Source organism: Dendrobates tinctorius, unplaced genomic scaffold, assembly GCF_039654945.1.
Source record: "Dendrobates tinctorius isolate UK_male_01 unplaced genomic scaffold, ASM3965494v1 ptg000065l, whole genome shotgun sequence".
In the NCBI taxonomy this organism is placed as follows: Eukaryota; Metazoa; Chordata; class Amphibia; order Anura; family Dendrobatidae; genus Dendrobates; species Dendrobates tinctorius.
In genome coordinates this window covers 7,647,988-7,675,369 of record NW_027361733.1, presented here as the reverse complement: position 1 = coordinate 7,675,369, position 27,382 = coordinate 7,647,988, and the positions used below count along the sequence as shown (strand labels likewise).

At 46.1% G+C, this 27,382-nt stretch overlaps 1 long non-coding RNA gene across 2 annotated transcripts in view; it reads left to right on the top strand.

Moving 5' to 3' along the window:
• LOC141094704 (uncharacterized) overlaps positions 1 to 22,515 on the top strand; it is a 211,301-nt gene extending 188,786 nt beyond the window's left edge. The window contains exon 4 of one of the 2 annotated variants that reach the window (XR_012233157.1): positions 21,338 to 22,515. This is a non-coding gene — a long non-coding RNA (uncharacterized lncRNA). Of the gene's footprint in view, positions 1 to 15,012; positions 15,689 to 21,337 lie in introns of those variants that run through there. The other variant, XR_012233158.1, reaches the window with a different exon arrangement.
• The last annotated feature ends 4,867 nt before the right edge of the window (positions 22,516 to 27,382 follow it).

Below are 27,382 nucleotides of genomic sequence, written 5' to 3'. Positions count from 1 at the left end.
AATTTGTTCCTCATTGTGCTGGGGTCACATGAGTTCAAACCCATTTAATGATTTGTGTTGGTGGCCGTTGATTGGAGATGGCAGGGTCATATATAATGTGTGTGGCTGGGGTTCAGCCTCGCATGTAACAAATGGATTGGTGTAAGTCACAATTCATATATTACTCTCCATGGGAGAAGTCAGCAGGAAGGTCATTCAGTTCTCCTTACCATTGGTGACCACACAGTTGGAGATCTGAGAGGCTGATTTTCCAGGATTAAGCTGATTTTTTCTGTGTGTGCCTTTCCAGTATTGTGAAATGAGATGTTCTGCGTTACATCATATGATCTACAACAAAAAGAAAAATATTCTGGATCCACGAAAGTTGAGAAATCAGGAGTGACAAGGATGTTGTAATAATCTGATTCAGAGGCCGCATACGTTGGCTGACAGATGGTAAACATTGAGCTCTGAAGGATTGAGTACACGGATCTAGCAGAAGTGGTCGGTGACTAGAATGACCACTTCTTCACTCTGGTTAGGGAATCGGTTTGGATTTTGCATTGGGAACTTCTAGTTGCAATCCTTCATGCATCAAGCACCATTGTATGGACATGGCTAAGTGTGCAGCATCCTTCAGTCATGCTCTTGGCCAATATTCCATCCATAGCGATTACTAGATCGTACATTCTCTTTTTCTTCCCAATTTGTCATCTATATGCGGTACATCTTCACAATCGAATGGTTTCCCTGGGCTGAGAACGATGATGACATTTCCTCCAATATGAGATGTTAAAGGTGTCATCCGGTGAAAATTGGTTATATACAATCTATAGGATTGATCAGGGGTGGACAATTAATTTTTATGAAAGGGCCACAGGAGAGACTGTGTCTGTTATGTAGGGTCGAACCAACAGGTGGAAATTCTGCTCAATATTAATATTAACATATTACTACTATCTTATATTTATAATATCGCTTAATATTGAGCATTGATACTTAATACTGACATCCTGTTACATACAGCATGAGCCCCCACACAGCCTCCCTATTATACAGCCTGAGCCCCCACACAGCCTCCCTATTATACAGCCTGAGCCCCCACACAGCCTCCCTATATACAGCATGAGCCCCCACACAGCCTCTCTATATACAGCATGAACCCTCACACAGCCTCTCTATATACGGCATGAGCCCCACACAGCCTCCCTATATACAGCCTGATCCCCCACAGCCTCTCTATATACGGCATGAGCCCCCACACAGCCTCCCTATATACAGCCTGAGCCCCCACACAGCCTCTCTATATACAGCATGAGCCCTCACACAGCGCCTCTATATACGGCATAAGCCCCACACAGCCTCCCTATATACAGCCTGAGCCCCCACACAGCCTCTCTATATACGGCATGAGCCCCCACACAGCCTCCCTATATACAGCCTGAGCCCCCACGCAGCCTCCCTATTATACAGTCTGAGCCCCCACACAGCCTCCCTATATACAGCATGAGCCCCACACAGCCTCCCTATATACAGTCTGAGCCCCCACACAACCTCTCTGTATACAGCATGAGCCCCACACAGCCTCTCTATATACGGCATGAGCCCCCACACAGCCTCCCTATATACAGCCTGAGCCCCCACACAGCCTCTCTATATACAGCATGAGCCCCCACACAGCCTCCCTATATACAGCATGAGCCCCCACACAACCTCTCTATATACAGCATGAGCCCCACACAGCCTCCCCATATACAGCATGAGCCCCCACACAACCTCTCTATATACAGCATGAGCCCCCACACAACCTCTCTATATACGGCATGAGCCCCCACACAGCCTCTCTATATACAGCCTGAACCCCTACACAGCCTCCCTATATACAGCATGAGCCCCCATACAGCCTCCCTATATACAGCATGATTCCCCACACAGCCTCTCTATATACGGCATGAGCCCCACACAGCCTCTCTATATACGGCATGAGCCCCCACACAGCCTCTCTATATACAGCATGAGCCCCCACACAGCCTCTCTATATACAGCATGAGCCCCACACACAGCCTCCCTATATACAGCATGAGCCCCCACACAACCTCTCTATATACAGCATGAGCCCCACACAGCCTCCCTATATACAGCATGAGCCCCCACACAGCCTCCCTATATACAGCATGAGCCCCCACACAGCCTCTCTATATACGGCATGAGCCCCCACACAACCTCTCTATATACAGCATGAGCCCCACACAGCCTTCCTATATACAGCATGATTCCCCACACAGCCTCTCTATATACGGCATGAGCCCCCACACAGCCTCCCTATATACAGCCTGAGCCCCCACACAGCCTCTCTATATACAGCATGATTCCCCACACACAGCCTCCCTATTATACAGTCTGAGCCCCCACACAGCCTCCTTATATACAACATGAGCCTGGTATATTGGCCCCATGTACAGCTCCTCTGTGCCATGTACATTACTGTGCCCTGTATCTGCACAATGTACATCACTGTGCACAGTATTTGCCCCATGTACAGCTTCTCTGTGCCATATGCATCACTATGCCGGGTATTTGCCCCATGTACAGCTCCTCTGTGCCATGTGCATCACAGTGCCCTGTATCTGTCCCATGTACTGTACAGCTCCTCTGTGCCATTTGCATCACTGTGCCGGACATTTTCGCCATGTACATAACTGTGCCCTGTATCTGCCCCACGTACAGCTCCTCTGTGCCATGTACATCACTGTGCCCTGTATCTGCCCCATGTACAGCTCCTCTGTGCCATGTGCATCACTGTGCCCTGTATCTGCCCCCCGTACAGCTCCTCTGTGCCATGTGCATCACTGTGCCCTGTATCTGCCCCCCGTACAGCTCCTCTGTGCCATGTACATCACTGTGCCCTGTATCTGCCCCATGTACAGCTCCTCTGTGCCATGTGCATAACTGTGCCCTGTATCTGCCCCACGTACAGCTCCTCTGTGCCATGTACATCACTGTGCCCTGTATCTGCCCCATGTACAGCTCCTCTGTGCCATGTGCATCACTGTGCCCTGTATCTGCCCCCCGTACAGCTCCTCTGTGCCATGTGCATCACTGTGCCCTGTATCTGCCCCCCGTACAGCTCCTCTGTGCCATGTGCATCACTGTGCCCTGTATCTGCCCCCCGTACAGCTCCTCCGTGCCATGTGCATCACTGTGCCCTGTATCTGCCCCCCCGTACAGCTCCTCCGTGCCATGTACATAACTGTGCCCTGTATCTGCCCCACGTACAGCTCCTCTGTGCCATGTACATCACTGTGCCCTGTATCTGCCCCATGTACAGCTCCTCTGTGCCATGTGCATCACTGTGCCCTGTATCTGCCCCATGTACAGCTCCTCTGTGCCATGTGCATCACTGTGCCCTGTATCTGCCCCCCGTACAGCTCCTCTGTGCCATGTGCATCACTGTGCCCTGTATCTGCCCCCCGTACAGCTCCTCCGTGCCATGTACATAACTGTGCCCTGTATCTGCCCCACGTACAGCTCCTCTGTGCCATGTACATCACTGTGCCCTGTATCTGCCCCCCGTACAGCTCCTCTGTGCCATGTGCATCACTGTGCCCTGTATCTGCCCCAGTACAGCTCCTCTGTGCCATGTGCATCACTGTGCCCTGTATCTGCCCCACGTACAGCTCCTCTGCCATGTGCATCACTGTGCCCTGTATCTGCCCCCCGTACAGCTCCTCTGTGCCATGTGCATCACTGTGCCCTGTACCTGTCCCATGTACAGCTCCTCTGTGCCATGTGCATCACTGTGCCCTGTACCTGTCCCATGTACAGCTCCTCTGTGACATGTGCTTCACTGTGCCCGGTATCTGCACCATATTCAGATTCTGTCATTGATATTGTACATATCATAGAGAAGCGGTGATGTACATGGCACAGAGGAGCGGTACATGGTGCATAGAGGAGGCAGTGATGCAAGCATTAATTACAGACTCTGCCTCTAAACAAGGGTGGGAGAGAGGGGAAAAGTTGAATTCAGGGTGATGGTTCCATAAAAATGAACAGATTTGCCCTGAGGAATCACTCGGTGTAAGATGGCTGTAATTAGCCTATAATACTTGATAATTATCTTGGCCTCCGCAGATGCTCAGGTTCTTATTGACGTCCTGCTAGATTTTATGACCATAGGAAATGAAGAGTTAAATCTACTAAACTCTAATCCTTAATTTCGCTATACTCCTCTGCTCAGTCTGGCTGCCATTAGTATAAGAGATTCCTTAGAATCTAGAAATCCCCAGTACATAGAAGCCCCCTCCAAATGCCCCCATAATAAGTGACACACCCTGGTGCTCCCATAATAGTGACAGCCATAATAATAGCTCAAGCTCACAGAATATGGTAACTACCCCCCAACCTTGGGGTATATACAACCCCTGCATTTAGCATTACTATCTCTGAGAAGGACCACCGGTGATATAGTTGGTCTTCCTTTAAAAAAGCAACCCCGTCCAGTATACCTGATCCTCTCTTGCTCCTGTGCTTTGTTCCCCATGAGCTCTTTGCTTGGCCTCAGCAGGAAGTATCAGAGTGGCTAGTTACATGATAGGCTTACCATGTAGTAGTATGCACGCCAGTGATGTCAATATCAACTGGTTCGGCTGTCAGTTTAATGTATATGGGGGGCCTAAACAGATGATATAGGAGTAGTTTTAAGGATCTGTCAGGTCCAATTCCAGATGCTGATCCTTTTGTTCTTGAAGAGAAGCCGCTGGCAGGGATGTCCGGCAGTGGCTTTCTCATACAGAACCCAGGAGGGCTCCTCAGCGTAAGCACTCCTTTGTATGGAAGAGTCTGGCAAGTTAGCTGCCTGACAAAGAATTGGCTAAACATTGTTTCGGCTGACTGCCATCAAAGTTGCATGAGGGGGGCTTTCTTCCCTATTCACAACATATGCCGCTTGGCTGAGATGTGTGTCCATGTACATGGGGGATCGGGAAGAATAAGCATTCAGTTAACCCCTAACTAATAAAAATGGAACGAGGGAGTCATATCTAAAGAATAATATAATGCGGTCTGCAGAACCTGCAGGCACAAATCAGATTAACTAAAGCTGACAATGAAGTAAGGCTTGCAAGAGACGTCAAAAGCAATAAAAAAGGATTTTGGGGATATGTCAAAAGTAAAAGAAAAGGCTATAGGATTTTTACAGGGTAAAAATGATGAAATGGTGAGAAAGGATGTTGAGAAGGTCGAACTTTTAAATTCCTATTTTGCATCTGTCCTATTAAGGAATAGAAGAATCCAGGATATCTATAAACAGAAAGATAGTGAGGAAACACTTAGCTAACATAAATTAATTCAAATCTCCAGGTCCAGATGAATTACACCCCAGATTACTGAAGGAGATAGCAGAATACATTTTTGAACCACTCTCCATTATCTTTGAAAATTCTTGGAGAACATGAGAAGTGCCAGAAGAACGGAGAGGAACAACATTTGCTCTTATCTTCAAAAAGGGGAAGAAGGTGGACCCAGGGTCTGACTTCTATACCAGGACAGATCTTTGAACAAATTATTAAACATGTATGTAAATACCTGGATAAGAATCAAGTGATTAACCAGAGTCAGCATGTGTTTTTAACTAATAAGTCATGTCAGACTAACTTAATTTCCTTCTATGACAGAATTACTGACTGGGTGGATCAGGGAAATGCTGTAGATATAGTATATCTTGACTTCAGCAAAGCATTTGACAAAGTATCTCACACCATCCTTATTGAAAAAAATTACTAAGTATGGAATGGACAAAGCAACTGTAAGGTGGATTCATAACTGGCTTAGTGATCTGACTCAAAGAGTGGCTGCACATCCAGTTAGAAGAATGTCTCAAGTGGGGTACCACAGTGTTCTGTCCTGGGCCCTGTATTGATCAACATCTTTATCAATGATTTAGATGAAGGAATTGAGGGTACACTGATTAAATTTGCAGATGACACAAAGCTAGGAGTGATAACTAATAATAGAGAACAAAGAGAGAGAGGATTCAAAAAGATTTAAATAAACTGGAACAGTGGGCAGCAACTAACAGTATGGTTTTTAACAGGGAAAAATGCAAAGTACTACATCTGGGCAATAAAAATGAAAAAAGCATATGCAGAATGGGAGGAATAGGTCTAAGCAACAGCACATGTGAAAAAGACGGGTATACTAATAGATCATAACTGAACATGAGTCAACAGTGTGATGCAGCAGCAAAAAAGGCAAATACAATTCTAGGATGTATTAACAGTAGCATGCAGTCTAGATTATGTGAAGTCATTATTGCCCTCTACTCCTCTTTGGTCAGACCTCATCTGGAATACGGAGTCCAGTTTTGGGCACCACATTTTACAAAAAGACATCAACAAACTGAAGCAAGTTCAGAGAAGAGCGACCAGAATGGTGACCGGTTTGCAAACTATGTCCTACGAGGAATGGTTACGGGATTTGGGAATGTTTAGCTTGCAAAAAAAAAAATCTGAGAGGAGACTTAATAGCTGTCTACAAATATCTCAAGGGCTGTCACATTGTAGAAGGATCATCTTTATTCTCATTTGCGCAAGGAAAGACTAGAAGCAATGGGATGAAACTGAATGGGAGGAGACACAAATTAGATATTAGAAAAAACTTTTTGACAGAGTGAGCAATGAGTGAAACAGGCTGCCACGAGAGGTGGTGAGTTACACTTCAATAGAAGTCTTCAAACAGAGGATGGACAGACATCTGTCTGGGATGATTTAGTGAATCCTGCTTTGAGCAGGGGGTTGGACCAGATGAACCAGGAGTTCCCTTCCAACTCTACTATTCTATGATAATATATAGTGAGAGGCCTGGAAGAAGTGATGCTGACCAGAACTGCGGCCCCCCAGTACTATGCGCTCAGTCTGGAACGATCTCTGAAAATCTCTTTAAACTACATTATGTAGTGACATAGAAAGAGCACTGGGGAAAAAAGTTGGACGACAACACATGTGGGAGCTGTAATGGCGGACATATGGCCATGAATGACTAATTTTCCCATTTTTGAGAGTCACGGTAGATCTTTGGTTTGCCACAAGCGGCAGCGTCGTCTGGTCAAGATCAGTCCCCAGAGTTGTGTGGCATCATCGATATTTAATTTTGGCATAATTTGTGTTTAATGACAATGACTTATATTAGTGCTGAGGGTGACATAACTCTGTACTCTGTCCATCTCCTTACATCATGTGTCAATCACAAATTCCAAATTCCATGGTGGCAGTCCAGGCGGGTGACATAACTCTGGTCTAGACTTTACACAGCAAGATCTGACAGTGCAACCTCAACTAAGACAGACTGTATTGTCCCTTATGTCCAAGTGACCTGTAGTCTAATCACGCAGTGGCCCTGAGTCACAGTTATTTCTACTTATAATAATAGGATTTTACTTCTGTGATGGTGCCGAGAAGAGAATTTTGTAGAGGAACTTTTGCTTTGGCTCCACTGGATGGCACTTCTACAAGAACACTGAAGATGTGAAAACCCCCTTACAGCAAGTCATGTACATTCCGGAAGTTGCTTTAGTGGAGTACAAAGAAGTAATCTAAGAAGACATGAATGTAGTCAGCCTTGGCAAAGTGCAAATGAGTATCTGGGTGCCCCCTGTGCAACCCCAACACGGCATGCATAGACTATAAAAAGCACCAACACAGTGATGTGACCATGAGAGAGTTGACGGCACCCATCTGTCAGTGCAGCCACACAGACCCCATATTACTGTCATTCTATATGCTGAGCAGTAAAAGTGCCCTATATGAACATGCGATGACTGTGCAGCACATATGCACACATATGTAATGGCAGCCTTACCGCCCATGCCCTGCAGCGCACCCACCCAGAACCTGTCTAAACTTCCCTCTTTGTCCTTGGCACTTAGTTGTGCGTTCTCTGCCAGGACAACACAGCAGGGAGTAGGTTTGTTTCATCTGCTTATCACGCACAGGTAGGTTAAATCTATCTGCGCTGTGAGGATTGGCTGGGTGTAAATCAAAGAATATACAAATAGCTTATTAAATTAATTTATTGCATGACTGAGTGTATCCTATTTATATGAGAAGTTTCTCCGTCCTGGGAACACCCACGTGTGTGACGTCACAGAAATGTCACTTTGTTTTTTATGGTGAGGCCTATAGATGTGATGCAGCAGATATTTATATATTGTGTGTGTTCCCAATGGGGACAGCGGAGTAAGCAGATGCCGATCACATCTGGTACTCGTTCTAATTTCCTGGAAACAAAAGTGTCAGATGATATTAAGTCCAGTTCTTCTTTTGCTTCACATCGGTTGGGGGAGAGAAGGGAGGCCCCTTAAAACCCATTTAGACAGGCCGATAAGAAAGTTTAAAAACTTATCATTCTCGCCAGCATGTGCAACTAGGGAATGTGCTGCCAATAAGGCCTCATTCAGGCATCAGGAGTTTGGTCAGAGTCTCATACATTGCGCAAAAAGAAAAGTTTTGCCACCTTCTCTTATGTGACAGTCTGTAAAAATCAAAATCTTAACTCAGTTCTCATCCAAGTGCAGTCTAACTTTTTTTCTTTTTTACGCACCTGTAGACTTGCATTGTTGATTTTGATCTGACACTCTGCTCAAAATCTGACCTGTCTCCGTGATTTTCCAGGTATAAGTGCTATCTGTGAAAACCATGGATATCGCTTGTACAAGATCATCAGATGTGTGAATGAGGTCTAACGTTTATTCTCTTAGCACAGAATGATCGTATTAGCAATCGTTCTCTGCACATAGACCATTTGTCAGTCTGAGTAAAAGATTGATTACATGCAAGCTGGCAATCGCATTCGTTTACGGCCATATTTGGCACAGCTGAGTCCAACAATGCCCAATCTGGTGGCCACGCAGAAATAGGTGGAATTGGCCATATAGAAGCCCTTATGTAGCAGAAGGAGCAGCACAGGCTATTTTAGGACAGAATTGTATTGGTCTTGTGGGTGATTACAAGCTGGGAAAATAGGCCGGCTTCATAAAACCAAAAAACACGATCTGAGTAAAGATGGTGATGTCCTGACCAACTGCGGGGTTTTTTCACACAAACTCCACAACCATAAAAGACCCACCCGCAGCTCAAACGATCATTCGATCAATGAGTGATAGTTCGTCGGCCAATTTTCATCTAATGTGTATTAGGGTCTCGGAGTCTCCTTGTTTTAGGAGAAAATTTAACTTGATATTTGGGGAGATTTGGGCTGAGAGTTGGATAAGGGATGGAGCAGGATTCTTGGCCCCCCGTGACCAGGTCGTAGTTATTTCCATTTTTGTCATTCTTTTATTTGCCTCTTTAATGTTCTTGTATATTCTATGTGCAGTATATACGGTTATGCACATTCCCCGGTCCATTGTGCTTGACTTCAGGCTTTGCAAGTAGTCTGTTGTGCTCCCTTGTGTTGTATTTCATGGGCCTATGTAAGGCCTCCCAAGACACACACCTGGGTCTTGGTATTATATGAAAACATGCTAATAACTCTTATTAGTTGTCTTTGCACAGTTCCACTCCACAGACACCAAGACGTCTCCTGGCTGACTGTGGTTTCCCATCCATGAGTTACTCGTCTGTGGTTTCCAGAAACCTTGCTTGCTACCTGTCAGTGGTGGACTTCACTTGCTTGTCTGCAGTAAGACTTTTAGGTTGGCCTTCTATGTGTCCAACTGTGGCCTCCAGGACGTCACCTGTCCGCTTGCGGTTTCCAGGACTTTATTAAAACTTTTTGTTTGCCTTTTATGTGTGTGCCCGCTTGCCTGTGGTCTTCTGGTCGTCTCCGGCTTGCCTGAGGTATCCAGCATTCCACCTTTCTACCTGCGGTTTCCAGTCCCTCAGCTGTTTAGTGTTCCACGTTCTCACTTAGCTGCTACACCGACGCCCATGTACCCACCCGACCCTTGGACTTAGGGGATCCACCTCACCTAGTGAGCCGCATTGTGTAACGTATACTGTGTTTGTGCTGCTGTTTGACCAGGACAGACTTGGATTGTGCAATGATTACTCTACAGTTCATTCTGAATGGAACTTGATAAGAATAGAATAAAATGACGAGTCAGTGAAATGTCTGCTGTGAGAGATTTGTGGTGACTGCGGTGATACATTATATGTAAAAGGTATCCGCTGATAATGATTCTGTAGCACAGGAGCCCCAGGTACCTGGAGGATTGGCAGGAATGTGTAGTGTAAATGTTTACAGCAGGTTTTTCTGGCACCAATGGAAGCAGCATAAACATTGGCCCCTGATAAGGGAGAAGGGACCCTCCATTGCCAAAATGGAGATGTCCGCTCTCTCGGATCTGACTCCTCTAATCTCCCCACCAGGCAACGCACGCCAGGACATAGCAAGTCATAATTCAGGATTACAGATAAGCAGGAACATTAAACTGTGGAGCGGCTAATCGGGAGGAATGTATCCTCCTCAGGGCCCACATGGATAAGTGGGGCCCCCAGACTATTAATGAGAGGAGTTCAACTCCCAGTACGATGAGGGCCACCTTAATGGAGCAGGGTCTCAATTGTAACAATCCGTCAGCGGTGAAACTTATTAAATATGGAAGCCCGTTTCCATTCACTGACATCAAGCAGAGATAAAAGTTGTAGAACTCCTTGTAATGTGGGATTTCAGCTGCATGACCTCCTATGATACCCCTTAAAATATGATTTATCCAGGGGCGTATCTATAGTGGGTGCAGAAGTGGCAGTCGCACCCAGGCCCTTGACCCTTGGGGGGCCCAAAGGTTTCTTTGACCCATATAAGACTATTAAAAGCCTGTGATAATTGGGGGCCATGTTGGAAATCTTACAATATGAAGAGGCGCCACGGACCCATTCAGGGGGTGCACATCCCTGGTTCCCACCTGTCTCTCCTACAACTCACTGCACATTACATGAAGATGACACATAGTAAAAATAATGGCGGACACGCCTTCATGACAAAGCCTCATCGCCCCAGGGGCTCTACTCACAGATCCATAGCAAGAAGGACGAAATCACTCCTTTCCTATTAACCATGTCACTGCCGCACTCCGCTACAGTTCTGCATGTAGGGCGACTAAGCCTTAAAGTATATATTCTAGATTGTAATGCCCATAACACGGCACCTGTATGGGTCACATTCAGGGGCATAGCTATGGGGGCTTCAGCAGTCGTACCTGGGTTACAGGGCCGGCGACCCGCCTGCCCTGCAATGTGGGATGACACATGGGATTCGCAAACTGTAATGCTGACTCCTATTTTACAGAAATATCTATGGCAGAAATCCAAGGCTTTGAGTACTTTCATACAGTGCTTTTTTATGTACATCTTTTAGCAGATTCGGTTCAAAATCCAAATAAAAAAAAACACCATGTGAACATATCCTTACACTAGCGGGGCTAGCACACGGCTTATTTCTACTTACATCGGGGTTAAGTTACGATCCCAAATGGAGAAAAGTCTCTAGTTCCCCAGGAGCCCTGACAGATTAGGCTTTCTTACTAGTGATAATCACAAGGATCATTTTATATCATGGATTTGTCTGGTAAGGATTTACAGCTTTATTCATCCAGAACCTCCTGGTCCAGTAACAATGTCAAAACTGCAAGTAGGGAGCCAGCATATGTTGCTGAATGACACTCAGGGCTCACACCTCCGGGTCACTTCTGTAACTTTATGTTCTTTGTAGATCAGTGTGGTCGTGTCTATTCCTTCTGATTGACGGCAGAAAGGAAAACCTCATCATTCATATACTCCACTGACGATAAAAATCGAAAATGTCCAAAAATGTCAGAGAAGCGAGGCCAAATCTGGTGGGAATGAAGTGCGATAATCCCATCAGTCTGAGGTGTGGGGGGAAGAAACAAACCCGCTGCATCCAGAGGTTACTGTAGAGCCGCACATGGGTCATCGCAGGCTGCCTGATGATGTATAATTCTGTATATAGATAATTCCGTTGTACCCTGTACATAGCTCATTATGTCCAGTGATAAGGTCATGTTGGGGGGGTTGTAGTGTTACATGTATGGGGTATTATACATTCTTGGCCAAAAATTTTTAAACTGACACATTTTGGTTTTGATAAAGTTTCCTGCTCCAATTCTATGGAGGCAAGTTGCATTCACTCTACATTGTTATAAAGAAGGATTAAATGAACTGCAAAAAATGGTAGTCATTCCTTCTCATGAAAATTAACTATCACTAAAACCCCATGTCCACTGAATTTCATAAAGCCATATAATTTACTGCTTTCCAGAAGGCTTATAAAACAAACCCACTGCAAAACAAAACCCCCTGCAAAACAGCTCCCAACACAATATTATATCTCAACACAACCCTCCACACGGCACGATGTGCCCTCCACACGGCACGATGTGCCCTTCACATGGCACGATGTCCCCTCCACACGGCACGATGTCCCCTCCACACGGCACGATGTCCCCTCCACACGGCACGATGTCCCCTCCACACGGCACGATGTCCCCTCCACACGGCACGATGTCCCCTCCACACGGCACGATGTCCCCTCCACACGGCACGATGTCCCCTCCACACGGCACGATGCCCCCTCCACACGGCACGATGCCCCCTCCATACGGCACGATGCCCCCTCCATACGGCACGATGCCCCCTCCATACGGCACGATGCCCCCTCCATACGGCACGATGCCCCCTCCATACGGCACGATGCCCCCTACACACGGCACGATGCCCCCTCCACCACGGCACGATGCCCCCTCCACCACGGCACGATGCCCCCTCCACCACGGCACGATGCCCCCTCCACCACGGCACGATGCCCCCTCCACCAGGCACGATGCGCCCTCCACCACGGCACGATGCCCCCTCCACACGGCACGATGCCCCCTCCACACGGCACGATGCCCCCTCCACACGGCACGATGCCCTCTCCACACGGCACGATGCCCTCTCCACACGGCACGATGCCCCCTCCACACGGCACGATGCGCCCTCCACACGGCACGATGCGCCCTCCACACGGCACGATGCCCCCTCCACACGGCACGATGCGCCCTCCACACGGCACGATGCGCCCTCCACATGGCACGAAGCCCCCTCCACACAGCATGATGTCCCCTCCACACATGATGTACCCTACGCATGGCATGATGCCCCCTCCACACGGCACGATGCCCCCTCCACACGGCACGATGCCCCCTCCACACGGCACGATGTCCCCTCCGCACATGATGTACCCTACGCACGGCATGATGTGCCCTCCACACTAGCACAGTATGTTACTATACAGCACAAATACATAGTATTATGTCCCCACACAGCCCTCCTACATGGTATAATGTCTCCAAACAGCCCCCTTGCACAGCATTATGTCCCCACCGCCCTCTTGCCCAGTGTCATGTCACCCAAAGCCAATATTCACTGTTATATCCCCCACCACACCCTTTCACAGTATTATGTTCCCACAGTTTTCCACAGTGTACAGTCAATTAAAAAAAAAATCGCTACTCCCCTACCCCTTTTCTCCTGCTGCTCCAGTCAGCACTGTGTACTGAGCCACATGTGGCACGATATAGTGAAGTCATATTGTCATCATGTCTTCTGTGCTCTCAGGCGTATGAGCTCAATCATAGAGGAGGGAGCTGACAGCTCCCTGTTCCATTGTTGTGTTCATCGCTATCTACATCCCAAGGATACAGATATCAGTGAACGTAAGATGTCAGGTAGGAAGCAGCACAGCATTGGATCGGACATTTTGACTTTCCTGGTTTGTGCATTGTAGTTTGGCCAGGTCTGACTACAGGATTGGTTCAGTACCAGTGCAGAGCTTGCTCCTGAATGGCTTCAGTCAGGTGAAGGCTTTTGGTACTGACCTGGTGTCAAGAAGGGCCATAAAGAAAATGCTTCTCTCCAAGGAAAACATCAAGGACAGAGTGACATTCTACAGGCAGTATGGGGATTGGATTACAAGAGGACTGAGGTAAAGTTATTTTCTCTTATGAATCCCCCATCAGACTGTTAAAGACATCTGGGAGAATGGCTGTCCAAAGAAGAAAAGGTGAGCGCTACCATGAGTCCTGTTTCATGCCAACAGTAAAGCATCCTGAGACAATTCATGTGTGGGGGGTTTTCATCCATGGAGTGGGTTCACTCACAATTTTGCCTAAGAACACTGCCATGAATACAGAATGGGATCTAACATCCTCCAAGAGCAACTTCTCCCAATAATCCAGGAGCATTTTGGTGATGATACTTTATTCAGCAGATGGAGACAGTTTCTACTTCTGCCTTGGGAAACAAAGTGGCTTGGGGAACAAAACATTAACATTTTGGGTCCATGGTCAGGAAACGCCCCAGATCTGAGTCCCATTGAGGACCTGTGGTCAATCCTCAAAGTGGGTGGAAAATCAAAAAAACAAAGAAATTTTTCTAACCTCCAAGCACTGATGAGACCAGAATGGGCGGTCATCAGTCAGGATCTTGGCCAGAAGCTGATAACCAGCTGCCAGGGTGAAGGGTAGAAGACCATTGAAGACATTGTTGGGATTTGAACCCAGAATCCCAACTCTGAAAATCAGTGCTGTCCGCTGAGCCATTGTGCTGCCCAATTTTGTCATTTATTTTATAGATAGGAGACGTGACCACATCAGCGTGAGTATCCTATATGCCATCATGTTTAGTGGTCATGTAATTTATGCCACAGGATTGGAATGGCTGGGATCAGGATATCCCTAAAGCTTGTGCCTGTGAAGTCACAAGATATGATGAAGTCCTCTGTCCGACTGTGAAACGGACTATAACCCACCTAACATTCCTAATGGCTCTTCCGTTAATAGTCCGGTTCATCTGGCTGAATATACAGCTATATGGGTGGCATTGGTATTGTATGATTACTGGGGGGTATAACCTGCCCGACTGTAGCGCGTGTCAGCCCCATTATTGATTCATTAGTTGTAGACACTTTTTGGTGTCTCCAGAACCCTTTTCTTCAATTTGCAGTAATTAAAACTAACGATTGTGCTCTTTGATTTAGGTCTTGGGCAAAACGCATTCATCAATGGAGCCTTCCTGTCTTCAGTGTCTGGTGAGAGTTGCTGGCAATGATGGGGGATCCAGAGTGTTGTGATCCATACAAGATGGAGGCTTGCAGTTCCGCAGGGTTAGCATGTGGATATGTTTCTTGCTTTTACTGCAGATGATGGACCCTCTGCTGCCCAGATGTCCTCCCTCTATAAGGGTGCAGTGACTTGGAGTGTCCAGTCTCCAAATATGATTATCTTTCCCACTGCTAGTACCCCACTGATCACCAGAGCAGGAGATAACCGCTTTTCCAGCAGATGGAGTCCATGTCACAAGGCAAAAGTGGTAACAAAGTGGCTTGGTGAACAAAACATTGTAGTTTTGGGTCTAGTTGTAGGAATGGTCAGGAGGAGTGATCGGAACATTCGGATGGGCATGTGCCGGACCGCGCCATACACTCTACGGCACTGACTAAACGCTGCCTCCAGCTTCTTCCTTGGCTATGAATTCAGGACTAGCTTCTCTGTTCTTCAGGACACTGTCTTGTGGCCAAGAAATGGGAAGATAAATCTTCTGGGTCCCCTACAAACTATCATTTTTGGGAAGGGGAACACCCTTTAATGTGACTCCTAATTGTCAGTCTATGGAATCACTGGGTGGTGTATAATAAAAGATGCCATGAACAGAAACCCTCCTTAAAACCACTGATACAAGTCTGGGACCATATACGGTATATTAGATTAAAGGGGTGTTCCAGGGTTTTTATAAAATGTACCTAACAGCAGGCAAAAACGATAATATAAAATGCCCATAATCCTCTTTAATTCCCCTAACCCTCCAACCTCGCCATGTCATCACATACATAGCTCACGTGAGTCTAACTGGCATGCATGGCACGTGGCCACTGAGCCTAGTGATTGGCTGCAGCAGTCATGTGAATGATGTAGAAGCACAGGACCCGCAGAGCGACGGCGCTAGAGTAATGGTTGTTTTATTGGTGTTCGATAAACCTCATAAAATCTCAAACAATCCCTTTCATGTCAGTGGAGCCCGCCAATTATAACCTGACCGTCCAGCCATCTGATCTGTCTGCAATGAGACTTGTTGACGACAGATGTTTTTAGGAGGAAAAGATTGGGCAGATGGATTTCAACATGTCCAATCCTTTTGTGCCCAGGGGAAACCAGTTCCCATCAGAGGTGCCTGGCATCGGTGTATTTCACTTCCCCCATTCAGATCTCAGCAGTGCATGCATGTGTATGCAGAGGTTAGGAGGGATCGCTGTCCAACCACATATGGCTCGGTTTTTTGGCAGAATGCCCTTGTATTGATACAATGAGATGACTGGTTTACAGTACAGTTAAAAGGTGTGCCGACATATGCCAAGGAAAGCGCCCATTTGGCATGTTTAGGTATAAGTCTGTCCCATTGTAGGCTTTGCATATCTTTGCTGTATTTCCTTGAATCATGTGGGTGATATATACCCGAAATGTACACTCTGTTGACATGTCCTTAGGAAGCTTTCAGCAGAGTGAAGATTTGCGATACATTTACAGGGAATCTGTCAGTGGGATCAACCCTCCTGAACAGTCTATATGGGCATGCAGGTCATAGAAAACTGAAAACAATGATACCTTTGATATTTGTGATCTGAAGTATTATTGCAGATAAATTCTTGTTTTTCTTAATATGTAATTGAGCTGTTTAGATCTATGTGCTGGACATAGATCTCATGAGAATCTGCCTCCAGAGCTTATTACAAATGAAAGGAGATGTTACCAGTATGTAGCTCTGGAGAGCAGACTGTCAGTCATTACATGTCTCGCACTGGTAACATCTTTCATTTGCAATAATCTCTGGAGGCAGATTCTCAGGAAGATCTATGTCTGGCCCATAGATATTAACAGCTCATTTACATATTAAGAAAAACGTGGATTTCTCTAGAATAAAACATCTGATCGCAGATATCAAGGTATCATCACCTTCAACTTCCTATGCCCTAGGATGGTTGATCCTACCGACAGATTCCCCTTTAAAAGTTAATTCCCGTTTAGCTTGTATTGCTGCTAAGTCTGGGTTCACAGTAATACAGCGCTCCCCACAGTTTCTGTCAGAATCCCCGAAAAATAATATTCTGACAGGAATCTCGATGTAGCCATTCACTGCGGACACTGGCCTCCATTCTTACATTTTTGTGCAGGTCTGAAAAAGACAAGTATCTCGAGGATGGAGTTCACACTGGAATACTGTTTTTTTTTTTTGAAGATTCCGATAAAAACCACCACGTAGTGCGCCTCCCAGTTTATAGTGTGAACCTAGCCTAACAAAGCGTCTGTTGCTCGGGATCAGATGTCAGTGAAAGTGGAGCCACCTTAGGCCTCTTTCACACATCCGGTTTGTGCCGTCAGGCACAATCCGGCATGTGTGTAAAAAAACGGATCCGTTTTTTTTTACCGCCGGATGCGTTTTTTTGTCATTGAGAAGCACATGCGCTGGATCGCGCCGCATGTGCTTCCGTTTGTTCCGGTTTTTACCGGATCCGGCTGAATTCCTCTGTCCGGCGGCCGGACAGGACGGGTGCTGCAGCGTTTTTTTGTCCGGCGAAAAAAGCCGGACATGGCCGGATGCGGCCCTCCCGGCTCTGCGGGACAATGTTACGCTATGGCACATTCCGGCCGCCGGATCAGGCTTCTACCTGATCCGGCCACCGCATGCACGGTTTTACCCTGTGCGCATGCCCGGATATCTCTCTCTCTCTTTCATACCCCGTTCTCTCTCTCTTTCATACCCCGTTCTCTCTCTCTTTCATACCCCGTTCTCTCTCTCTCTCTTTCATACCCCGTTCTCTCTCTCTCTCTTTCATACCCCGTTCTCTCTCTCTCTCTTTCATACCCCGTTCTCTCTCTCTCTCTTTCATACCCCGTTCTCTCTCTCTCTCTTTCATACCCCGTTCTCTCTCTCTCTCTTTCATACCCCGTTCTCTCTTTTTCATACCCTGTTCACTGGCTCGTGGATCCTTTTCTTCCCCGGCGACTCCGCAACATAGCTGTGTCAGGCGCCGTAAGATGCGCCGCATATACTTCCGGTCCCTCCATTCACGGCTGGATCCGGCACTCCATCTTTTTGCCGCACGGAGCCGGAATGCCACCGACGGACGTGTGAAAGTAGCCTTACATGGCGAAGGTCCACCATCCCAGAGGAAATATCCCATGTAACTACTGAGCCCGGAGCGGAGTGTCAGTCACCGAGCCGCAGCCACCCATTACTATTCTGTGCTCTCTGAAGTGATGAAGGGAAGGAGCTCGGCAAACACCATGTCAGCGCTCGAGTGCAGCTCCAATATTGACAATTTCTGCAGAGGCATCTCCGGTATGGGAACCGACACACAGTGACGAAATCTACAGCCATTTACAACCTGCAGCCAAAAAATAGCCAGACGTCTTTGAAGGTAAGAGCCGCCCAGTGCACTTAAAATATGGCTGTATCAGCATTCACTAGTGAAAAAACATTGTAAATTGTTCCAAAATGTTGCATATCTTTGTCATATATAGCTGTTTAAGGGTCGGAGATCTGTTATTCTGATACATTATTCCAAATCCCCCGCACACGGGTTAGGTTAGATGGGAAAGCTCTGGGGACATGAGATGACTGCATACTGATCATATATAGCACTCCATAATAACACAGTATGCGGTAGGCTCTGGAGCACCCCCTAGTGGTGACTGCAGGCAGCCCGGACTTTATTATGGAGCTCTCACTTTCCACCTTTCGCCACACGCTGCAGATTACTATGGGGCAGTTACTGGATTATTGCAAACCTCATTTAGATGTATGGAAGAGTCTGCAGTAAATCTGCCACATGTGAATATATCCTTACACATGGCAGTAAAAGGTAGACATTTCCAAGGTTACATTGTTCTGTTTGTTCCAGGGCAGATCAGCGGGGTGTAATGCATGGTGGCCGCTTATTTCTTGACTTTGGATACAACGGCCGTGCATAATTGCAGTAAGTCACTTCGCTGACTGCTGTGCGAGGTCTGTGGCCGCCACAGAATGGCTGCTGGGGGTGGGGGTGGCTTATGTTACAGCCAGGTCCTGGGGCGATTCTGTCTCGGGGGCGAAATAGATTCTTGTCATTTCTAAAGTCGGCTATAGATCCCACAGGGTGGGGTGAGGCAATGCAATGTCACCAGCCACTCAAGAATATCCACTCTGCTCACATGTAAATAAAGCCGTAAGGGCTTCTTCAGCCAGCGGCATCTATCAGAATTGGGCTCCCCAGAAAAGGGGAGCACTATCCATTAATGTCTGAGGGGCTTCAGAGGAGGTTGATCAGCCCCCACCATGGCGGCCATAAAAAGTTCTCTATAGGGATGATTTACCAATTGGATTTAACCCCTTAACGACCGCGGATACGCCTTTTAACGGCGGTAATTGAGTGTACTAAAACCACAGCGCCGTGAATTAACGGCGCTGTGGAAGAAAGTACATAGCGCCCCCCAGTGTCGGATTTTCTCCAGGGTCTCGGCTGCCAGGGGTAGCCAAGACCCCAGAGAACATGAATCGGTCGGTTTTTACCGACCCTGCTTTTGCGATCGCCGTTATTAACCCTATAACGGCGACCGCAAAAAAAAAAGAAGCCGCGATTATGCATTAAATTCCTCTTTCCTCTGATGTGATCGCACGTGGAGAGTCTCTATACATGTATTGATCATTCGGTGGGATTAGATGCGGTACGCTGGTTTTTGGGGACCTCCGATCTGGATGGCCCTCTACGTGACTTGATTCTTGAGCTGGCTGATTTCATCCTTACCCACAATTTTTTTGTTTTCAAAGACCAGTTTTATTTACAGAAGCGGGGCACAGCCATGGGCGCGGCCTGTGCGCCTTCGTATGCCAATCTCTTCCTTGGCGCCTGGGAGAGGGAGGTGTTTGGTGACGGGGGCCCACACGACGCGTCCCATGTGCTGTGCTGGTACCGCTATATAGATGATATTTTGTTTTTGTGGGACGGGACGACGGGTCAGCTCAGTGATTTTATGAGGACATTAAATGGGAATACTAAAAACATTCGCTTGACATATTCATTTGATTATGCATGTGTGGACTTCCTGGACGTCCGTCTGGAGGTCGATGTCGGCCGGCGCATCCAGACGGACGTATTCAGGAAGCCCACTTCGGTGAATTCCCTATTGCATGCTACATCGGCTCATGACTATGCCACGGTGAGGGCCATCCCGGTCGGACAATTCCTACGTATGCGACGCATCTGTTCCACCGATGACCGTTTTGAGAGACAAGCTCACGATCTGACAAATCGTTTCCTTAATAGAGGCTATAGCCGGAGATGTATCAAAGCCGGCTATAATAGGGCAAGGCATACTCCACGCAGCAGTCTTCTACATTCGACCAAGAGGGGTGGTGGAAATGTTGGGGATGGACCTGTTAGGTTCATCTCCACATATAATCATGAGTGGCAAAATATGAGAAATATCTTACGTAAACATTGGTCTGTTTTACAGACCGATCCCTTCCTGGGTGCCACTCTGGGGAGCTCTCCTTCCATGACACCTCGCCGATCAAAGAATCTTAATGATATTTTGGTGCGGAGCCATTACGTTCCCACCTTTAAAAACCTTTTTGGTTCAAGTGGCCCGATCACTGGCTCTTTTTCTTGCGGACACTGCATTAGCTGCTCCAATGTCCTGCGCTGCTCCACGTTCTCCTCCTCAAGTGGTACCAGACAGTTTAAGATTAGATATCGTATTTCGTGTGGAACATCAAATGTGATATATTATGCCACATGTCCGTGTCCAAAAATCTATGTTGGTCTGACCACCAGAGAGCTGAGGACACGTGTTCGGGAGCATGTGCGGGACATTGGCGCGGCTAGGGTGGTGTCCGATCCGGCTGACTTGAAGACGATCCCCCGACACTTCCGATCACATCATAATAGTGATGGGAGTTTGTTGAAGGTGAGGGGGATTGACGTATTGCATATGGGTATCAGGGGTGGTGACAACAAGAAAATACTTGCACAAATGGAAACAAGGTGGATTGTGGAACTGGATACCATGACTCCAAGGGGACTTAATGAACATCTCAGTTTCGCTCCTTTCCTATAACCCCTGTAGCATGCAATAAATAATAATTTTTTCCTGACATTGGCCTTGTCTCAATTACTTTGTGAGATTCCTTCCTTTCCTTTCCTTTTTGTTGCTTCCATATTCCGTATCCCCCATTTGATTCCGTGGCAGTTCCTTTTTGGTTTTTATTTTTTCTTTTTATCTTTTGTTCTTAACTAATAAAAATTTTTTTCTATATTTATTTATCTTTAGCATACAGCACTCCCCCTGCCCGTGGATTTGTGACGTGATTGTTTACACAATTGGATTGGTCATCTGCAAGCGCCCATAGTGCTACTTTTCACAATACTGGATGCCTCTCTATAATTGTGATAAATGTATATTTCTGTCTTATTTATATCCTGCATTTTTATATATTGTACTATGCATCCATTACTGTGTATAGTTCATATCTTATACCGCTTTAATTGTTATTGGCTATATTGTGATATATATATATATTGTGGTGTTCTGATTACTATTTTTTGTTTATATATATATGTGGCCGGGAATATTGGTACATTTCTTGCCACTTAAATTTAGTGGTTTGAATTATAAGGTTTTTTGCACATATATCTGTTGTGTGTTAGCCCTCTGCCCCATTGATTCTATCTATCTTTGGCACTGGCCATTTGGTGATTGGCCGTGCTCGTCGCCTTCAGTGCTCTGTGGCCCTGCTCTGCGCCCGGCATCTCCATGTGTGGTGCGCACATCCTGGTTATATCCCGGATTGTGTGCAGTGACATTTGATGCCTGTGGTGCATCGCAGGACTTTCGGGGTCTGGGGCGCATGCGCCGGTAGTGCCTCTACTATTGGCCAGCCGTAAATCACATGACTGAGGTCAGGGGCTCTCGCAAGGTCCTATTTGTACCTTGTGCTTTGGCGGTGATTGGGGTGCATGCGCTGACAGCGTTTTTTTCTATTGGTTAATTCGGGTCACATGGCCAGGGTCAGGGGCTATTTTAAGGTCCTGATGGACCATTTTTATCATATCCCTCTTGAGAAAGCGGCCTGAGACGCCGCGAAACGCGCGTCGGGGGTGGTACAGCCTGGTTCCCCCTTACCTCCACTCCCGGTAAGTGCCCCTGGGATTTCATTTCCCCACCTTTATACAGCAGCTGCATACTGCGGTTTATTTTTCTACATTGATGCCCTCTATTTGTTTATCTTATTGCAATTATATTTAGGCCATTGTGCCTGGGCATTATATATCAGTATTGACTGCGGGGTTGAAATATTTTCCGGGGACATAGCTTGGGATTATTTTCCATCGTTATGGAGGTTTGGGGTACTGTGGGTGGATACTGTCTGCTTTTGTCCACAAAATGTACACTATTAGATACACGTTGTTTGTAGTACTTTACTTAAATAAAACTTGATATAACCTTTACTGCATGCTCTGTTTTTCCTCCTGGTATTTATATATAAACTTCTGTGAAGCGCTTGGGGGTTCAAAGTGCTCACCACACATCTAGATAAGTTCCTTAGAGGGTCTAGTTTCCAAAATGGGGTCACTTGTGGGGGGTTTCCACTGTTTAGGCCCATCAGGGGCTCTGCAAACGCAACATGATGCCCGCAGACCATTCCATCAAAGTCTGCATTCCAAAATGGCACTCCTTCCCTTCCAAGCTCTCCCATGCGCCCAAACATTGCTCCCCCCCCCCCCCCCACATATGGGGTATCGGCGTACTCAGGACAAATCGCACAACAACTGTGGGGGCATGATTTCTCCTGTTACCCTTGTAAAAATAAAAATTTGGGTGGCGAAAAGTTCATTTTTGTGGAAAAAAAATGGATTTCTTATTTTCACGGCTCTACGTTATAAACTTCTGTGAAGCACTTGAAGGTTCAAAGTGCTCACCACACATCTAGATAAGTTCCTTAATGGGTCTAGTTTCCAAAATGGGGTCACTTGTTGGAGGTTTCCACTGTTTAGGCACATTAAGGGCTCTCCGATCTCAATTCCAGCCAATTCCGAGTTGAAAAAGTCAAATGGCGCTCCATCCCTTGCGAGCTCTGCCGTGTGCTGAAAAAGTGGTTTACCCCCACATATGGAGTATCGGCGTATTCAGGAGAAACTGTACAACAAATTTTGTGGTTAATTTTCTCTTTTAACACTTGTAAAAATAAAAAAAAATTGGTTCTGAAGTAAATTTTTTGCAAAAAAAAGTTAAATGTTAATTTTTTCCTTCCACATTGCTTTAGTTCCTGTGAAGCACTTAAAGGGTTAATAAACTTCTTGAATGTGGTTTTGAGCACATTGAGGGGTTTAGTTTTTAGAATGGTGCCACTTTTGGGTATTTTCTGTCATGTACACCCCTAAAAATGATTTTAAATATGATGTGGTCCCTAAAAAAAAAATGGTTTTGTAAATTGTGTTGTAAAAATGAGAAATCGCTGGTCAACTTTTAACCCTTGTAACTTCCTAACAAAAAGAAAAATTTTGCTTCCAAAATTGTGCTGATGTAAAGTAGACATGTGGGAACTGTTATTTATTAAGAAATTTGTGTGACATCTCTCTGATTTAAGGGCATAAAAATGTAAAGTTTTAAAATTGCAAAATTTTCTAAATTTTCGCCATATTTCCGTTTTTTTCATAAATAAACACAAGACTTATCGAAGAAATTTTACCACTAACATGAAGTACAATATGTCACGAAAAAAACATTCTCAGAAGCAGCGGGATCCATTAAAGCGTTCGAGTTATAACCTCATAAAGGGACAGTGGTCAGAATTGTAAAAATTGGCCTGGTCATTAAGCTGCAAACTGGCTCTGTCGCTAAGGGGTTAAAGTGTGTCTGTCACCAGATTTCACAACACAAATAGTATACTCTTAGACCTGATGAGGCAAATGTACTTGCTTTGCTGATCCAGAATGTAATATTGCCCTGCGTGTGCCCCTTTGACAGTCAGGCTAAGTGCCCACGTTGCGGAAATGTTGCAGAATTGTCCGCAGGATTTCCGCAACTCCCCGCCGCGGGTAAAACGCATGCAAAACACAAGCGTTTTTAGCTTGCAGAATGCTAGCGCTTTTCCAAGCGATTTGAAGCATCACTTGGAAAAGTAAGACAGGTTGGTCACACTTGTCAAGCATAGTGCTTGACAAGTGTGACCAACTTTTTACTATTGATGCGGCCTGTGTACCACCAGTAGTAAAAGATAGAATGTTAAAAATAATAAAAAGAAATAGATGTACTTACCCTCTGTCGACCCCCAGAGTCCTTCCTGCCCTCATCGACACTGCCAGCATCTTCCCTTCCCAGGGATGCATTGCGCGAATGACCTCTGATGACGCAGCGGTCACAGACGTCCTCTCAGGTGATTCGCGCAATGTATCCCTGGGAAGGGAAGATGCTGGCAGCGTGGCTGAGAGGCGGGCAGACTCCAGGGGCCGACAGAGGGTAAGTATATCCCTGTTTTAATTTTAATTCTATTTTTTACAGGAATATGGTACCCAGGGCCTGGAGGAGTCTCCTCTCCTCCAGACCCTGGGTACCATCTGCACATGAAGCGCTCACTTTACGCATGGTGGGCATAGCCGCATGCGTAAAGTGAGAGTTTCAATGCAATCCTATGGGAGCAGAATCGCAGCGATTCCGCAGAAATAATTAACGTGCTGCAGATTTTACCGCTATGCGATTCCGCAGCAGTAAAATCCGCAGCATGGGCACAGCACTGCGGAATCCCATAGGATTGCATGGGAATGTGTTTTATTAGCGTGTCCGCAGCGGCAAAAACGCTTAAAAAACACGTGGGCACACAACCTAAAGGCCCCGTCACACACAGCGATCTTGCCAGCGAGATCGCTGTGTGTGACATGGATCAGCGACCAGCCCCCCTGCCGGGTATCGCTTCTCACGCTCCATCGTCCTGGGCAGTTTTTTGATCGCTGGTCTCCCGCTGGCCACCGTGCATTGCTGCGTGTGGCAGCGAGAGACCAGCGATCAGCGACACTGGTTTCCAATGTAAACAGTCGGTATCCAAGAGCCGCGCGGCTCTTAGTTACCAGCTGTTTACCTTGGAAACCAGCATACACGCTGGTCCTGATCGCTGGAGGGGCTGTCTAACGATGTTGGATCATTGGTGGGATCGCTGAGACATCATTATGTGTAACGGGGCCTTTACACTGTGGAAAGTAAGTATTTGATACACTGCTGATTTTGCATCTTTAGCCACCAACAAAGAATGGAGAGGTCTGTAATTTTTATCGTAGGTACACTTCATCTGTGACAGAATCTAAAAATAAGAAACAGAAAATCACATTACATGATTTTTGTATAATTAAATGACATTATGTTGCATGAAATAAATATTTGATCACTGACCAAACAGCAAGTATTCTGGCTCTCACAGACCTGTTAGTTTTTCTTTAAGAAGCCTCCTACTCTGCACTTATTACCTGTATTAATTGCACCTGTTTGACCTTGTTACCGGTATAAAAGAGACCTGTCCACACACTCAATCAGACTCCAACCTCTCCATAATGGCCAAGGCCAAAGACCTGTCTAAGGACACCAGGGACAAAATTGTAGACCAGCACAAGACTGGGATGGGCTACGGGACAACAGCTTGGTAAGAAGGCAACAAGTGTTAGCACAATTATTAGAAAATGGAAGAAACACAAGATGACGGCCAGTCTTCTTCGGTCTGGGTCTCCATGCCAGATCTCTCCTCGTGGGGTAAGGATGATTCAGAGAAAGGTCAGGAATCAGCTCAGAACTAAGCAGGAAGACCTGGTCAATGATCTGAAGAGAGCTGGAACCACAGTCTCTACCATTACCGTTAGAAACACACTGCCGTCATGGATTAAAATGCTGCATTGCACACCAGCACATGACCAGGCCCGTTTGAAGTTCATCATTGACCATCTTGGATGATCCAGAGGAAGCATGGGAAAAGGTCATGTGGTCAGATGAGACCAAAATCGAACTTTTTGGTATCAACTCTACTTGCCATGTTTGGAGTTATAAGAAGAAGGATGGGTAAAACCCCAAGAACACCATCCCAACCGTGAAGTATGGTGAGGGAAACATCATACTTTGGCAGTGCTTTTCTGCAAAGGAGATCGAACGACTGCACCATATTGAAGGGAGGATGAATGGAGTCATGTATCGTGAGATGATGGCCAACAACCTCCTTTCCTCAGTAAGAGCATTGAAGATAGGTCATGGCTGGATCTTCCAGCATGATAATTACCTGAAACACAGTCAGAGCAACTAAGGAGTGGATCCGTAAAGAACATTTCAAGGTCCTGGAGTATCCTAGACACCAGTTTCCAGACCTGAACCCAATAGAAAATCTTTGGGGGAAGCTGAAACTCAATGTTGCTGAGTGACCGCCCTGAAACCTAAAAGATGTGGATAAGATCTGTATTGAGGAGTGAGCCAAAATGGAGTGAGCCAAAATCCCTGCTGCAGTGTGTGAAAACTGGGTCAAGAACTACAGGAAATGTCTGACCTCTGTATTTGCAAATGTTTCTGTATCAAATATTAAGTTGTTTTTTTATTGTATCAAATACTTATTTCAGGCAATAAAATGCAAATTACTTATGTAAAATCATACAATGTGATTTTCTGGATTTTTGTTAAAATTTGGTCTCTCACAGCTGAAGTGTACCTATGATAAAAATGACAGACCTCTCCATTCTTTGTAGGTGGGAAAACTTGAAAAATTAGCAGTGTATCAAACACTTATTTTCCTCACTGTATGTATATACTTAACACAATCACCACCCACTTATTCTCAGTGCTCCCCCTCCCTGCTGCTGAGATCTCACGCGGCTCAGTCCAAGCTGCAGCTATCAGTCCGGCTGGGTGCTCAGAGAATGTGAATGCGCTGTGATATCATTCTATAGCTGGACTCTGTGAGATACACATTATCAGGGTTATGCAGCTCTTCTCACACAGATGTATAAAGTAAGTACACCAGTCTCCTTAGGGCTAATATGGAAAATGGTAACAGCTTGGTTTATGAAAACTGAGAAATTCACTTTAAATGTGTGCACCTTGTAATAAATTTGTGTCTGTTATTAGCAAGAATAGGTTTGCAGTAACTTTAAAGGGAATCTGTCACCCCATTTTTGGCCTATGAGCTGCGGCCGCCGCCATCAGGGGCTTCTCTACAGTATTCTGTAATGCTCTAGATAAGTCCCCGATGGCGGTGCCGGCAGCTGATAAATAGGGTGACTGATTCCCTTTAACCAATTTCTAGCATAAATTGGTGTCCGATAAATCTTTCACCTAAATTTTCCTCACACT